Here is a 16098-nt window from a genome sequence, read left to right on the forward strand (position 1 = left end):
TCTGATCACTATTTTATTAGCGACAAAAGTACCGCAACTAACACGATGTAATCGTAGTATAAACAGCAATCGGATATCGTATCCACAGGGACTGTAAAACGAAATCACTCTATCTATCTCCTACACAGACTCTCACAATATGCAAGTAAAACGATTATGAAGGTGAATATTAAACTAAGATTAACTAAATAAAACTAAAGAGCATATAAATAACAATTACTTAACTCAAATATATGGAAAACTCTGACCCTAGGGATGTACTTTCACTAATCAACTACATGTATTTAACCTATTGATTCAATTACCAATTTTAATCCAACCCTGATGAAAGATCACTATATTATCCACAAGCGTCTCTAACGACCACCTATGAACGTAGATTAATTAATCCCTTTTCACATTCAAGACTCCAAGGAATAAATTAACTCCCAATAGCACATAAAGAATAGCTTCCTATAGCTTCACCTATCGCATTCAAGACTCAAGGCTAACACTATATCATGCATTCCTGAATCGGCTGAACAATTATCGCATTCAAGACTCAAACTGAACAGCTAAACATGTAAATCATTGATCAGATAATTCACAAGAGATTAAGCACCAGGAATCATGAATCATAAGTTGGAGGGCAAATTGATATCAATAAATCAAAAACACATAATCAATCAGCTATATACAAACCCTAGGTTCAGATTAAAAGACTAGCCAGACATAATAAAATCAAACATAAACATAATTAAATTGAACGCAATTGTAAAAACAAATTGTATAAAAACCGAATTGAAACGATTGTAGCGGCTTGAATCTTCAATCTTGATCCAAGCCTTGAAAACTGGAAAGCTCAAAAGTTCTAAAGCTATAAAACTGAAATATGAATGTTGGGAACTGAAAAACTAAAACTGGGAACCCCAGATAGGTCAAAAGAGGACCTATTTATAGTCTTAGGGTGAAAAACCAAGTCCTAAACCGAAAATAACTTGAAAAATCGTAAAAATGCGGAAGGAAATAAAACACGCCACCAATTCGACGACCCGTTCGGCGGTCGCCGAATTCCGGCCAAATAACACACGAAAACGGCGATCGCCGTTTTTCCAACTCCAAGCCAAAATTCAATCAGGGAATTCGGCGACCAGGCCGGCGATCGCCGTCTTGGTCGCCGTTTTCACCCTTTAAATCACCAAAAATCGACGGTCAACGCCCTTTGACCGCCACTACATTTTTTTCCCCACCACACTCAAGTGCACCACTACTCTTTTTCTCACCAACTCCACTCAAATATTTATTTGTTTGGCACCAAATAAGTGGGTTGTCACCTTTTCCACCGAAAGCCATGCCTTTCACCTGTCAATCAGCCAACAATTCTTTTCATATAATCTCATTATCAGCAGCAACTCTCTCCATTCTGCACTAATAACCCACGTGAAAGAGGAACTCCATTCATTGCTATTCTGCCTGCCAAACTTTAGAGGTAAGATTTGGCTTAACTCCTTCCATTTCTTCCTAAGCTCAACCTGCATCGTTTGAGAAACAAACTTTATATTTCAGTGTATCTATCCACTGATTCAATATCAATAACAGCAGCCACCAACACCAAATATTTGCAGGTAAATACTAAACTCATTTATTCAAATTCACCCCATGATTCACACAATCAAGCATGCTTCAGTCTTAGAATTCAGAATTCATATAGTTGAGCATATAAGCATCTTGAACTTATTAAGCACCCAATTACGCTTTCATGAACAAGTAGCAGTTAATATGTAGTCTAAACAAGCATATGAGTTTATGCAAAGCAAAGAAGAGATTACACATTATCCTTGCCTAATTCACGCTAAGAACCGATCAAAATAGGGGTGAGTATAACTTAGCTTTAGAAAGGAATGGGCGACTGCCCTGCTCTGAATTTGAAGACAACGATAATCGTGACTAGGACTAAACTCGCCGGCCTCCACTGGTGGCGACGACGGGGCCTCTGTTGACGTCGGGGCGAGGAGGGAAGGCTGACTGCCTTGACCGGTACCGAGCTGAGCAGCGGCTGCCCAAGGCAACGACGAACCCCAACTGCCAGATGAAAGAACGCCGACTCAATCGCCAGTTTTCGAACGAAGAAACAGCGGCCTTGAGTTCCAGATCTTATGGCTCGATTGGGTTCCACTGTTGGAGAAAAGAAGTGGGTCTTCGGATCTGAGAACGAGAGGGAGAAGGTAGAGGCGGCTGTCAAAACTCTGCGACTCACGGCGACGGCGGCTCCGGGAGAGGCGGCTGTCGGGCTCTTGCTGCCAATAGCAGCGGCCGACGACGCTGCTCCCAGACGACGACCGGCGCCGTTTGAGTCGCCGGATTCAGACGAGGATGTGACCGCGGCACTGATTCCAGAGATAGGGATCGACTGAGTTCTGCGCGGAGAGAGATAGAGGACGTCGCCGGGGTTCGACGCATCGGCAGTCGACGCTGACCGGAGAAGGCGGCCGGAGAAGGAGGGCTGATCGAGCGCCGAGCGAGCAGGCTGGAGAGGAAGGGGCGAGCAGCTCCTTGAGAGAGAGAGAAGAGAGTGAGACGGCAAGGTGTGCCGCCCTCTTCCAGGCACGGCCGCGCCGGCAGCGGCGGCGGCGCCCGCCTCAGCTGGAGACGGATCGGGAGAGAGAGAACCGAAGCGTGCGTCTGTTTTGAGCGAGAGAGAGAGAGAAAGAGAACATGGCCGACAATTTTGAGAGAAGAAAGAGAGAGAGAGCGGCTCCTTGAAGAGAGAGGACCGAGAGTTGAGAGAGAAGGATTGGGCTTTTATTTTAATTGCTTTGGGCTCGAATTGTTTTAAGTTTGGGCTTGGTATTATTTCCTTTGTTGGGCCAGTCTTTTATTTAATTGGCCCTTCTCATTATTTCTATTGGGCTCGATTTAATTAAGGAGTTGGGCTGATGCATATTTTATGATGGGCTATTATTCTAGTCCCATTTATATTTCGTTGGGCCAGTTTAATTCATCATTTGGGCCGATTAAATTGCCTTTTTGGGCTAAGATTAATTCTTTTCAGTCCACATTAATTATTATTTGGACCCCTATTTTAATTATTTTGGGTCGAAGACTTTTTAAGTTGGGCTTTAATTCTTTTAAAGCTTGAGCTGAAGTTACTCCTTTGAGCTAAGCCTAGCAGTATCAATTTTTGATGGAGCCCAATTATTTATCAGTGGGTGAGCCGATTCGTATTCAGTAATGAGCCGCCCAGTTTATTAATTAATGTTTTTGGACTTCGGACTTTAAAACGAGCTATTATCATTTATTTCTTTAAAGCCACTGGTTTATTTAATTAATTGACTACTCTCTTTTGAGCCTATTAATTATTTGAGGTTACGCTAGTAATGATGTTTCTATCGAAAAGCCCGATAATTTCTACAATGTCACACCTCGTTTAAAGCCGAGTTAGTCATTTTTCAATCAAGTACAAATGCGAGGTTTATTTCACGACTAGAATATTCCGATGACGAAGGAAGAATCATAGTTTTATTCGACCGCGCTAGACGAGAATTAGCTAAATCTATTAATGAGGATTAATAGTAGAATTCCCAATTATCGCTCAAAAGATTAGTTCATGCATACCAGATTCATGCATAGTTAATTACGCTTTCTCATTAATTGAGAATTTTTCTCGAGGCAATGTCTTATTTTACATTCTCATGATTAAGGTCAAGCGCGAGAGTAAGAACTATTCAAGAAGTCACAGTACCTTAGCAAAACTTTGCTATCAGGTGGGCAATTCCTTACGCGTAAATAAAATGCTATGCAAATGTTATGCTTTAAATTCAAGTATGGTATGCTTTATTACGCTTAAATGAGTTAAGCTTTATTATGATGCACGTTAAATGATTACGCTTATTTACGCTTGAATGTTTTACGCTGATAAGTTTATGCTTATATTTGATGCTTGCGTCTGTTGGGGGAGGCCTCCCTCAACAGTACGATGCCGTGTCCGCTGAGGAGGGCCTTCCTCACGGCGCGATGCCCGTGTCCGCTAAGAGAGGCCTCTCTCGCGGCGCGATGCCAGCATGCCAGTATGCCAGTGTTACAGCGTCTATTGGGGGAGGCCTCCCTCAATAGTACGATGCCGTGACCGCTGAGGGAGGCCCCCTCTCACGGTGCGATGCCCGTGTTCGTTGGGGAAGGCCTTCTCCACGACACGATGCTTGTTTATGATTGTTGATGATGAAGAATGCGCTCATGCTATTTATGAATTTGGAAATGTTTAATGAGCAAAGGATTTGAAAGAAACTTATGCCTCTTATGCGATGTTGTGTTTTGTTGTTGATGTTATGTTATATGTTTGGCAACTGCCCACTAAGTACTCTTGTACTTAGCCCTTCGTTGTTTATGTTTGTGCAGGTTGAGCTGTGATGGGCGATGAAGTATTGCTGAGTGGAGTTTTTGTCGAACTTAAAGTAGGCTCAGAAAGGATACATGTCTTCATACATGTATCTCAGTTATGCATTCCGCTGTAAACACTGATTATTTCAGTTACGCCTTCCGTTGCAAACTCTGATAATGTTTTAGCCAAGCCCCTAACGATGCCTTTTTCCTTTTTAAGAAATATTTCACGCGTATTCAAGCTCTTTGAGTATTCTTTTATGCACCCCTTTCTAATCCCGCTTCTTAATTTCCCTTCCCCAGTCATGGTTTTCCCGGATTAATTATCCTTAATTAAGGCCGGTCGTGACAGAGTGGTATCAGAGCAGTTCGTTTGCTCTGAGCCTAAGAGTTTATTTAAGCCAAACTTAGAATGGATCACTAAAGTGTCTAGAGTTCAATCGACAAAGCTCAGCACTTCATCGCATCACACTCAACGAAGCAGAATGGTAAGCTCTTCCAAGTTTTAAGTTAATGTTTACGAAAAGTGAGAATTATCGTAATAACAAAGTGAGAAACTGTCAATAGCTTTGTTATGTTGTTATTGAATGAAATGATTTACGCAAGTACGATTAAGTATGCCTATGGAATGAATCCCTATGAACATAGAGCTATTAAGATATGAGATCACCACTACGACAGAACATAGAAGCAAACATAGAAGAAATTAGATTGTATCTTTTGGTGGCTATAGTGAAGGCAGCAAGATAAGTGATGCATATAGAATAATTTTTAAGCTCATGATTTTATAGCCACTATAAATCTCCATGACTTATGTTTAAGTATCCAATTTAGATGATGTGATATTATATGCTTAAGAATTGTTATGACTCATGGATTTGAGATGCTAAGGACCCTTAAAGCTTACTACATCAATGTTGTCATTGGAGTCTTGACTTGTTTACAAGTTAGAATAAGTTGACCTTTACAAGAATTCTTTAGAGGTTTGTATTAGATTATGCTAGAGTGTACTAATTGACACATCCCTGCTATCAGAATGCCGCCTAAGATAGGACGCCCTGCGAGAAACAATAACAATCGCAGAAACCGTAACGCTGTACCCGAAGAACCACAAGATGCTCGAGGACATAACCCATCCCCTCCGCCCCCGACTAGGAGAGTCGAAGAACTCTTTTTAAGGCAGAACCCACCTACGTTTGACGGAACGAGTGAACCAGCTGAAGCTGAGATTTGGGTGCGTGCAAATGAACGCATCTTCAACTTTCTACATTGTACTGATGAGGAGCGCCTATCTTGCGTCTCATTCCAGCTAACAGGATCAGCGGATTTCTGGTAGGAAGCACGACGAAAAATTCTGACACCTGAACAATGGGCAAGTTATACTTGGGAAGATTTTAAGACAGGATTATATGATAAATATATTCCGAAAAGCTAATAGGAAGAAGAAAGAAGCTGAGTTCTACGAGTTAAAGCAAGGAAAGAAATCTGTGGTTGAATACGACAAGGAATTCTGCAACCTGTCTAGGTTTGCTCCGCAACAAGTGGACACAGATGAGAAGATGGCAGAGAAATTTTGTACCGGTCTGCGACACGAAATTAGGATGGCCCTAGCAAGCCACGGAGGACTCTCATACACGGAGTCTCTGAACAGGGCACTTGACATTGAAGCTGCAATGCCGTCAGACAAGTCAGCCCCACTGTTGATCTCAACGCCAAACGATCCACCAGGAGCCTCGCATACTCTCAAAGGGAAGCGCAAGTGGGACAACAATGAAGACAATATCAATCCGATTAATAAGCGAGTATGGCAAGAATATGAACGGGCCGAACAGTTTATTCAACCAAGGCACGAGGCACAGACTAACCTCGAGTCAACTGGGGGTAGCCAAAGTCAGAGAGGAATTTCACCTTGCCCAAATTGTGGTAAGATGCATAGGGGTGTTTGTCGAGCTGGAACTAACGGTTATTACAATTGTGGCCAAAAAGGTCACTACTCCACGCAATGCCCCAACAGACAACGAGGTTCAGCAATTGAGAATAATCACACCCCTTTGCCAGCAATACGTGGACACTTGCGAAATCAGCCTCAATCACATCAGTGAAAATCTTATGGAGACACCGCAGACAAGAGAAGCTACGCGGGAACTTGAAGACAAGAAGAAGGAAAAATACCCCGAACTGTTTTAGCAGAGATATGCAAATTTCGGGACGAAATTTTTGTTAAGAGGGGTAGTATGTAATGACCCGCATTTTTATTTTTATTTAATTTGGTATCGCGATAGTTAATATCGCATCTTTTAGTAAATGAAACCCAGCTGCCAGTTATATATGAATCCAGTTTATGATCCTGATTTTTTTTATCAGAGACAGAGTTATTATTTTAGCTTTATACTTTTATAACGTATGAGAAAAATGCGACGAGGATTATTGAGCCATTCAATAATTATTATTTTCAAGTTGTAACTGACTTAGCAAAGTCATGTTATTTATTACTCGAGAAACAAAAGCAGTTATATTTTATTAGTGCTACTAAAAGTCGAGGAATTATTCCGACTGCAACGCAGATTAAATCTACGAATTTAATTTAAGTTATATTACAGTTTATCAAGTTAGCAGGCAAGGAAAAACATATCAAGCAAGATACAGAAATGCGATGATTGAAAATCGAAACCAGTATTTTATTACAGTTACAGAATTACCGAGACATAGAATATACATCATTAATCCTCCACTACATTTTTTTCCCCACCACACTCAAGTGCACCACTACTCTTTTTCTCACCAACTCCACTCAAATATTTATTTGTTTGGCACCAAATAAGTGGGTTGTCACCTTTTCCACCGAAAGCCATGCTTTTCACCTGTCAATCAGCCAACAATTCTTTTCATATAATCTCATTATCAGCAGCAACTCTCTCCATTCTGCACTAATAACCCACGTGAAAGAGGAACTCCATTCATTGCTATTCTGCCTGCCAAACTTTAGAGGTAAGATTTGGCTTAACTCCTTCCATTTCTTCCTAAGCTCAACCTGCATCGTTTGAGAAACAAACTTTATATTTCAGTGTATCTATCCACTGATTCAATATCAATAACAGCAGCCACCAACACCAAATATTTGCAGGTAAATACTAAACTCATTTATTCAAATTCACCCCATGATTCACACAATCAAGCATGCTTCAGTCTTAGAATTCAGAATTCATATAGTTGAGCATATAAGCATCTTGAACTTATTAAGCACCCAATTACGCTTTCATGAACAAGTAGCAGTTAATATGTAGTCTAAACAAGCATATGAGTTTATGCAAAGCAAAGAAGAGATTACACATTATCCTTGCCTAATTCACGCTAAGAACCGATCAAAATAGGGGTGAGTATAACTTAGCTTTAGAAAGGAATGGGCGACTGCCCTGCTCTGAATTTGAAGACAACGATAATCGTGACTAGGACTAAACTCGCCGGCCTCCACTGGTGGCGACGACGGGGCCTCTGTTGACGTCGGGGCGAGGAGGGAAGGCTGACTGCCTTGACCGGTACCGAGCTGAGCAGCGGCTGCCCAAGGCAACGGCGAACCCCAACTGCCGGATGAAAGAACGCCGACTCAATCGCCGGTTTTCGAACGAAGAAACAGCGGCCTTGAGTTCCAGATCTTATGGCTCGATTGGGTTCCACTGTTGGAGAAAAGAAGTGGGTCTTCGGATCTGAGAACGAGAGGGAGAAGGTAGAGGCGGCTGTCAGAACTCTGCGACTCACGGCGACGGCGGCTCCGGGAGAGGTCGCTGTCGGGCTCTTGCTGCCAATAGCAGCGGCCGATGACGCTGCTCCCAGACGACGACCGGCGCCGTTTGAGTCGCCGGATTCAGACGAGGATGTGACCGCGGCGCTGATTCCAGAGATAGGGATCGACTGAGTTCTGCGCGGAGAGAGATAGAGGACGTCGCCGGGGTTCGACGCATCGGCAGTCGACGCTGACCGGAGAAGGCGGCCGGAGAAGGAGGGCTGATCGAGCGCCGAGCGAGCAGGCTGGAGAGGAAGGGGCGAGCAGCTCCTTGAGAGAGAGAAGAGAGTGAGACGGCAAGGTGTGCCGCCCTCTTCCAGGCACGGCCGCGCCGGCAGCGGCGGCGGCGCCCGCCTCGGCTGGAGACGGATCGGGAGAGAGAGAACCGAAGCGTGCGTCTGTTTTGAGCGAGAGAGAGAGAAAGAGAACATGGCCGACAATTTTGAGAGAAGAAAGAGAGAGAGAGCGGCTCCTTGAAGAGAGAGGACCGAGAGTTGAGAGAGAAGGATTGGGCTTTTATTTTAATTGCTTTGGGCTCGAATTGTTTTAAGTTTGGGCTTGGTATTATTTCCTTTGTTGGGCCAGTCTTTTATTTAATTGGCCCTTCTCATTATTTCTATTGGGCTCGATTTAATTAAGGAGTTGGGCTGATGCATATTTTATGATGGGCTATTATTCTAGTCCCATTTATATTTCGTTGGGCCAGTTTAATTCATCATTTGGGCCGATTAAATTGCCTTTTTGGGCTAAGATTAATTCTTTTCAGTCCACATTAATTATTATTTGGACCCCTATTTTAATTATTTTGGGTCGAAGACTTTTTAAGTTGGGCTTTAATTCTTTTAAAGCTTGAGCTGAAGTTACTCCTTTGAGCTAAGCGTAGCAGTATCAATTTTTGATGGAGCCCAATTATTTATCAGTGGGTGAGCCGATTCGTATTCAGTAATGAGCCGCCCAGTTTATTAATTAATGTTTTTGGACTTCGGACTTTAAAACGAGCTATTATCATTTATTTCTTTAAAGCCACTAGTTTATTTAATTAATTGACTACTCTCTTTTGAGCCTATTAATTATTTGAGGTTACGCTAGTAATGATGTTTCTATCGAAAAGCCCGATAATTTCTACCATGTCACACCTCGTTTAAAGCCGAGTTAGTCATTTTTCAATCAAGTACAAATGCGAGGTTTATTTCACGACTAGAATATTCCGATGACGAAGGAAGAATCATAGTTTTATTCGACCGCGCTAGACGAGAATTAGCTAAATCTATTAATGAGGATTAATAGTAGAATTCCCAATTATCGCTCAAAAGATTAGTTCATGCATACCAGATTCATGCATAGTTAATTACGCTTTCTCATTAATTGAGAATTTTTCTCGAGGCAATGTCTTATTTTACATTCTCATGATTAAGGTCAAGCGCGAGAGTAAGAACTATTCAAGAAGTCACAGTACCTTAGCAAAACTTTGCTATCAGGTGGGCAATTCCTTACGCGTAAATAAAATGCTATGCAAATGTTATGCTTTAAATTCAAGTATGGTATGCTTTATTACGCTTAAATGAGTTAAGCTTTATTATGATGCACGTTAAATGATTACGCTTATTTACGCTTGAATGTTTTACGCTGATAAGTTTATGCTTATATTTGATGCTTGCGTCTGTTGGGGGAGGCCTCCCTCAACAGTACGATGCCGTGTCCGCTGAGGAGGGCCTTCCTCACGGCGCGATGCCCGTGTCCGCTAAGAGAGGCCTCTCTAGCGGCGCGATGCCAGTATGCCAGTATGCCAGTGTTACAGCGTCTATTGGGGGAGGCCTCCCTCAATAGTACGATGCCGTGACCGCTGAGGGAGGCCCCCTCTCACGGTGCGATGCCCGTGTTCGTTGGGGAAGGCCTTCTCCACGACACGATGCTTGTTTATGATTGTTGATGATGAAGAATGCGCTCATGCTATTTATGAATTTGGAAATGTTTAATGAGCAAAGGATTTGAAAGAAACTTATGCCTCTTATGCGATGTTGTGTTTTGTTGTTGATGTTATGTTATATGTTTGGCAACTGCCCACTAAGTACTCTTGTACTTAGCCCTTCGTTGTTTATGTTTGTGCAGGTTGAGCTGTGATGGGCGATGAAGTATTGCTGAGTGGAGTTTTTGTCGAACTTAAAGTAGGCTCAGAAAGGATACATGTCTTCATACATGTATCTCAGTTATGCATTCCGCTGTAAACACTGATTATTTCAGTTACGCCTTCCGTTGCAAACTCTGATAATGTTTTAGCCAAGCCCCTAACGATGCCTTTTTCCTTTTTAAGAAATATTTCACGCGTATTCAAGCTCTTTGAGTATTCTTTTATGCACCCCTTTCTAATCCCGCTTCTTAATTTCCCTTCCCCAGTCATGGTTTTCCCGGATTAATTATCCTTAATTAAGGCCGGTCGTGACAACCTAACAACATCTCCATAATCATCACAAACCAAGGGATATAATCATCATAAATCAAACTAGACATTCTTTTATGCTCTCGTTTTTCTCATAACAACAAAGTCGACTATCCATGAATTTTTCAATTATCACTCAACTTTCTCAATCAACTTTCATCAAAATTTCTTTCTTTTTCTCTTTTTTTTTTTTTTTCTAGAGCTTATAAGAATGACTAGAATCATGTTTCACCCTTATTTCAATCAACCCACAATCAATATCACACGACGATTCCCATATACTCCATCACCCCCTATCATCCGGTTAATGAATCAAAGCTTAAAAAGGCTCAAACACGGTTAACAAGGGAATAATATTTTCAGGACAGTGTTTGGGATATAACGTGGCTTACGAAAAATGGCCTAAGATCATTTCAAACTCTTGAACACAACAGTCAACCTCGACCAAGACTCATGGCAAGTTCTAGAAGCGCACTACATGCATGACAACACTCAAAAACAAAGAACAAACTGCAAATATGGGCAGTTAAGGCTCAATTCCTCACTAGCTTGTTCAACGTCAAAAGTCAAGGCAAAATCTACTCATCAATCACACACATCGGTTCAAATCATGTCATCATATCAAGAAAATTTGAGAATTACCTTCTTTTTCGCAGAAATCGTCACAGGCACCTTACCAATCAACTAAATGGAGCAACAACCATTCAAATAGCACAGAAACTATGGAGTAAGTCTGAGAGATTATATCAATTTAATTACAGGCCCACGAATTAAAAGACTAAGAAACAAATCTCCTCAAAAACATCAAAAAGATCAAAAATATGCTAGGCTAAAAATGCAAACCATAACTAATCTCCATCCCCCTCCCCCAAACTTATTAAGGAGCGTATGCTCGAAAATAAGTTTGGAGGGAAAAATAGATAAAAGTTATGGTTAGCATACTTACACATCACTCAAGATGGCGGTCCTCCTTGTCTCCTCTGGAACTCCTGAAACTGTCGTAGGAGTTCCTCCTGCATAGCCATCTGCCTCGCATATTCTTGCTGCTGTCTCGCCATCTCAGCCCGCTGCCACGCCTCAAAGGTCGCCTGCCGGTTGAACTCCTCCCGGGCGTATGTCTCAAAAACACCATAATGAGCAAATTGCTCGCGCTGATATGCATCCATCGCTTGTTGCTGCAGGCGAACCGTTGTGACGTCAGTGCGCATCACCGTGAGCTGCGCCTCCTGTTGCTCGACGAAGCCCTGCAACCGCTGCATCCGATCGGTGAGGTCAGTCACATCAAAATGGGCTCCCGGTCCCCATTGTTCTCCGGCTGCTTCTGCCGCGGGCTTCTCCTGCTCCTCTTCCTCCTCATGCACCTGCTCCTGCTGAAGGACCTGCTCATCAACCCGCTGTCCTGCAATAACCCTCAAATGGGCGTCAGTGTTCATTAGCCAATTTTGCGTCTCAAAGCGTCCGCCCACTCGGGTGAGAGGCGGGTTCGGCAGGGGGAAGTGGTCTCCATCACTTTGCACCAGCTTGAACGGGGGCTGAGCGCTCGTCAAGAATCGCATGTGGACCAATCGGCGACCGTTGAGTAGCGTATCTCCTGCCAACACATCCCATTGAGCAACGACGGGACAAATACGTCGGGCAAGGGGTGTAAGCATCCCTCCAATTGTAATCACTCATCTGGTCGCGCTGGATGCCTTGAACAACTCTTGAGGAGGATTTGAGTCAAATCCATTGGGGTGCGTGTGAGCATCCCCCAAATCATGAACAGCTCCTGCTGCGTCACATAAGTGTTGTCCTTCCGTGCAAGCACCGTATAAGCCAAGATGCGGTGTGCCATCCTTAGGACAGGATTTCTGATATCCGCCGCATTCGATGTCCCCGACTCGAATGCACCAGCGCTCGGCAGGGCTATTTCTCTCCAAAATGCTCCAGCATTGAACTCGGTACCAATTGTGTGCACGGTGTAGCCCCCTACCCTGCAGTTGAGTGCATTGGTGATCTCGTTCACCGAAGTATCCGCCTCCCAAATATTATTGAGCTGGAAAGAGATGGTTCTCGGTCTGGGTTCCTTGAAGACCGACTGATCCAACGAGCTCAGAATCTCCAGCGTTGCTCGTTCATAGATGGGCCATCCACCGTTGAAGATGTAGACCCACCCTACATGGTAGAACAAGTCTTTCACGTCGTCATAAATGCCCATCTCCCGGAGAAGGTCATGATCGGCATACCGTGTGATTTCAATCCCCTTCTTAGCAAGCTTCTTAAACCGGACCCTATCATCGTCGGATATCAGGACTACCCCATAAAACTCGGGGTCCTCCCGTGTATATTCGCCCGGTTGGCGTGAGCTTTCGCCCGGTTGGCGTGAGCTTGAGGCGCCGGCGGTTCTACGCTTCTTTGGGGCCATTGTACCTGGATTAAGTGCTAGTTAGAGACCATTTAAACATGTACAAGATTGTAAAACAAGCTAACTAGCACCCCCTTTCCATCTCTCTTGACAAATATCAACTTCTTGCGTCTATCATAATCCCCCACATCATGCTAAGTTTTTCAAAAGATACAAAGCCTCATGAATATTATCAATGCCACAATCAACATCACATATAATCTTCAAATAAAGACCAATCAAAATCAAAGCAAAGACAATATCCCCTTGAGACTTAACAATTATAGAACTAGCATGCTCTTGTGGATTCCATCACTCATCAACACCAACAATGATCTATCAATAAGTTCAAACACCAACACAAAGCAATTGATTCAAACTCCCTAAACAATTAAGCTCATAAAAAGTTCTAGCATAAACCCTAGCTCTACCAACCCATCAAAAATTTCACAATCAAACCAAAGAAACATAGTAGTAGCATAGGAATAACACTAGATTAAGAGTTAGAAGCACATACCTTGAGGATTTAGGAGTGATTTTCGAAAATTCAAGTGTTCTTGAGCAAAAACCCCAAATTCGTGAATCTCCCGATTTGGTGGATGAAAACCCGAAGTAATCGGATGGAATGGAAGATAATGATGTGGGTAGTGAATGTATGGAAGGAATTGTGAAGATTCAAAGTCGTTTGGGAGTAATTGGATGAAGAATTTTCGAAAATTAGACTACTATGTGTGCTGAGTGTGTGTTTTAGGTGTAAGGTATAAAATAAGGAGAAAAAACGCAACTTAAAAACAAACCTGGGCAGTTCGGCGACCAACTCGGCGATCGCCGAGTTGGTCGCCGTTTTTCGGCATTTTTGTGCTGTAATTCGGCGACCGCCGTTTTTCGGAACCAAGTGCAAATTTTCATCCAGGGAAATCGGCGACCTGGACGGCGATCGCCGTTTTGGTCGCCGTTTTCAGAGCTGGGTCGCCGAATTTCCAATCGAGTCGCCGTTTTTCGATTTTTCCATTTTTATTTTTTTTACTGCAAAAACGAAACACACTAGGAAAAACATTAAAAACGAACATAAACTGACAAAATAAAAACTAACAAAAGCGAGAGGAAAAACAACGACAAACGAAAAGCAAAAAAAACAAGCAAGAACTAACAAAGCAATAAAAATTGGGTTACCTCCCAACAAGTGCTAAAATTAACGTCTATAGCTTGACGATACCTCCAATCATGGATCAATGAAGTTGACCACTTCCACGTCGTGGTCCATCTCAGCTTTGAAGTACGGTTTGAGGCGATGTCCATTAACAGTGAAAGTGGACCCATTCGATGCAAGCAACTCATAAGTCTCATTCCAATTGCTCTTGTGAACCACATATGGACCTCTCCATCTAGACTGCAGCTTGCCAGGAAAAAGTCGAAGCTTAGAATCATACAAGAGTACCTCATGTCCCGGCTTGAATTCCTTTGTGCGAATGCTCAAATCATGAAACTTCTTCGCCCTTTCCTTGTAAATACGGGAACTCTCATATGCTTCATTCCTCCACTCATCCAACTCTGTCAACATATCTCGCCTTGTATGGCCGGCCTCCTTGAACTCCAAATTGATTCTCCTCGTCGCCCAATATGCCTTGTGCTCTATCTCAACAGGTAAATGACAGGATTTGCCAAAAACAAGTTGATAAGGAGACATACCAATTGGAGTCTTGTAGGCGGTGCGATACGCCCAAAGAGCATCATCCAAGTGCTTGGCCCAATCTTTCTTGTTGGCGACGCTCTTCTCCAAAATCTGCTTGATTTCTCGATTTGCCAACTCTGCCTGCCCATTAGCTTGAGGATGATATGGAGTCGTCACCTTGTGCTTTACTCCATACTTTGCCAAAACGCTTGCTAGCAGCTTGTTGTTGAAGTGCGAACCCCCATCACTAAGCAACGCTCTCGGTGCTCCGAATCGAGTCAAAATATTCTTTTGCAAGAATTTAATGACTACCTTTGAATCATTGGTGACAGTCGGGATTGCCTCCACCCATCTAGACACATACTCAACCGCAAGCAATATATAGGAAAAACCACATGAAGGAGGGAAAGGACCCATGAAGTCAATTCCGCAAACATCAAATAGCTCTACCTCAACAATGATGTTTTGCGGCATCTCATCCCGCTTGGTAATGTTGCCCATGCGTTGGCATCGATCACAAGACTTCACGAAAGCATGGCAATCTGCAAAAATTGAAGGCCAATAGAATCCACTATGATTTACCTTCATGGCAGTACGGTTGGCAGCAAAGTGGCCTCCACTAGGTGAGCTATGGCACTCCTCAATGATCTTCGGCCATTCATGCTCCCTAACACATTGCCGAATAAAGCCATCGGCGCACCTCCGGTATAGGTAAGGATCCTCCCAATAATAAAACTTGACATCATGGAGGAACTTCTTCTTTTGATAGTGCGATAACCCCTCGGGAAGAGCTCCAATAACCAAGTAGTTGCTATAATCGGCATACCAAGGATCCTTAAATAGTACCGCCCAAATCTGCTCATCGGGGAAAGACTCATTAATGGCCATCTTCGGATCATCCCCCTCAATCGGATTCTCCAATCGAGACAAGTGGTCAGCTACCACATTCTCACATCCCTTGCGATCTCGGATCTCCATATCAAACTCTTGCAGTAATAAGATCCAACGAATCAAGCGGGGCTTGGAGTCCTTCTTTGTGAACAAGTAGCGGATGGCGGCATGATCAGTGTAGACAATTGAATGAGTTCCAATCAAATAAGAACGGAACTTATCAAAGGCATACACTACAGCTAGCAGCTCCTTCTCCGTGGTAGTGTAGTTCATCTGCGCAGAATCCAAAGTTTTACTAGTGTAGTAAATTACCTTGAACAGCTTATCTCTCTTTTGCCCCAACACAGCTCCCACGGCCCAATCGCTAGCATCGCACATCAACTCAAACGGGGCACTCCAATCCGGCGTGATCAAAACTGGCGTAGTGGTCAGTGCAGCTTTCAACTTCTCAAAGGAGACGAGGCACTCATCGGTGAAGACAAACTTCACATCCTTCTCTAGCAAAGCACAAAGTGGCTTGGACAGCTTGGAGAAGTCTTTGATGAAGCGCCTATAAAATCCTGCATGCCCAAGAAAGA

The 16098-nt window shown here is 43.2% G+C and overlaps 2 long non-coding RNA genes across 2 annotated transcripts; both read left to right on the forward strand.

Annotated features, from left to right (window-relative positions):
* Positions 1-1233: 1233 nt before the first annotated feature.
* Positions 1234-5559, forward strand: LOC130986746 (uncharacterized). The gene is made up of 4 exons (XR_009089357.1): positions 1234-1468; positions 1546-1604; positions 3681-3743; positions 4375-5559. It is a non-coding gene; the product is annotated as an uncharacterized LOC130986746 (long non-coding RNA).
* A 1652-nt stretch (positions 5560-7211) lies between these two features.
* LOC130986747 (uncharacterized) lies at positions 7212-10445 on the forward strand. Its single transcript, XR_009089358.1, has 4 exons — positions 7212-7344; positions 7422-7480; positions 9553-9615; positions 10247-10445. It is a non-coding gene; the product is annotated as an uncharacterized LOC130986747 (long non-coding RNA).
* Positions 10446-16098: the final 5653 nt, after the last annotated feature.

Source organism: Salvia miltiorrhiza, chromosome 5 (genome assembly GCF_028751815.1).
Source record: "Salvia miltiorrhiza cultivar Shanhuang (shh) chromosome 5, IMPLAD_Smil_shh, whole genome shotgun sequence".
In the NCBI taxonomy this organism is placed as follows: domain Eukaryota; kingdom Viridiplantae; phylum Streptophyta; class Magnoliopsida; order Lamiales; family Lamiaceae; genus Salvia; species Salvia miltiorrhiza.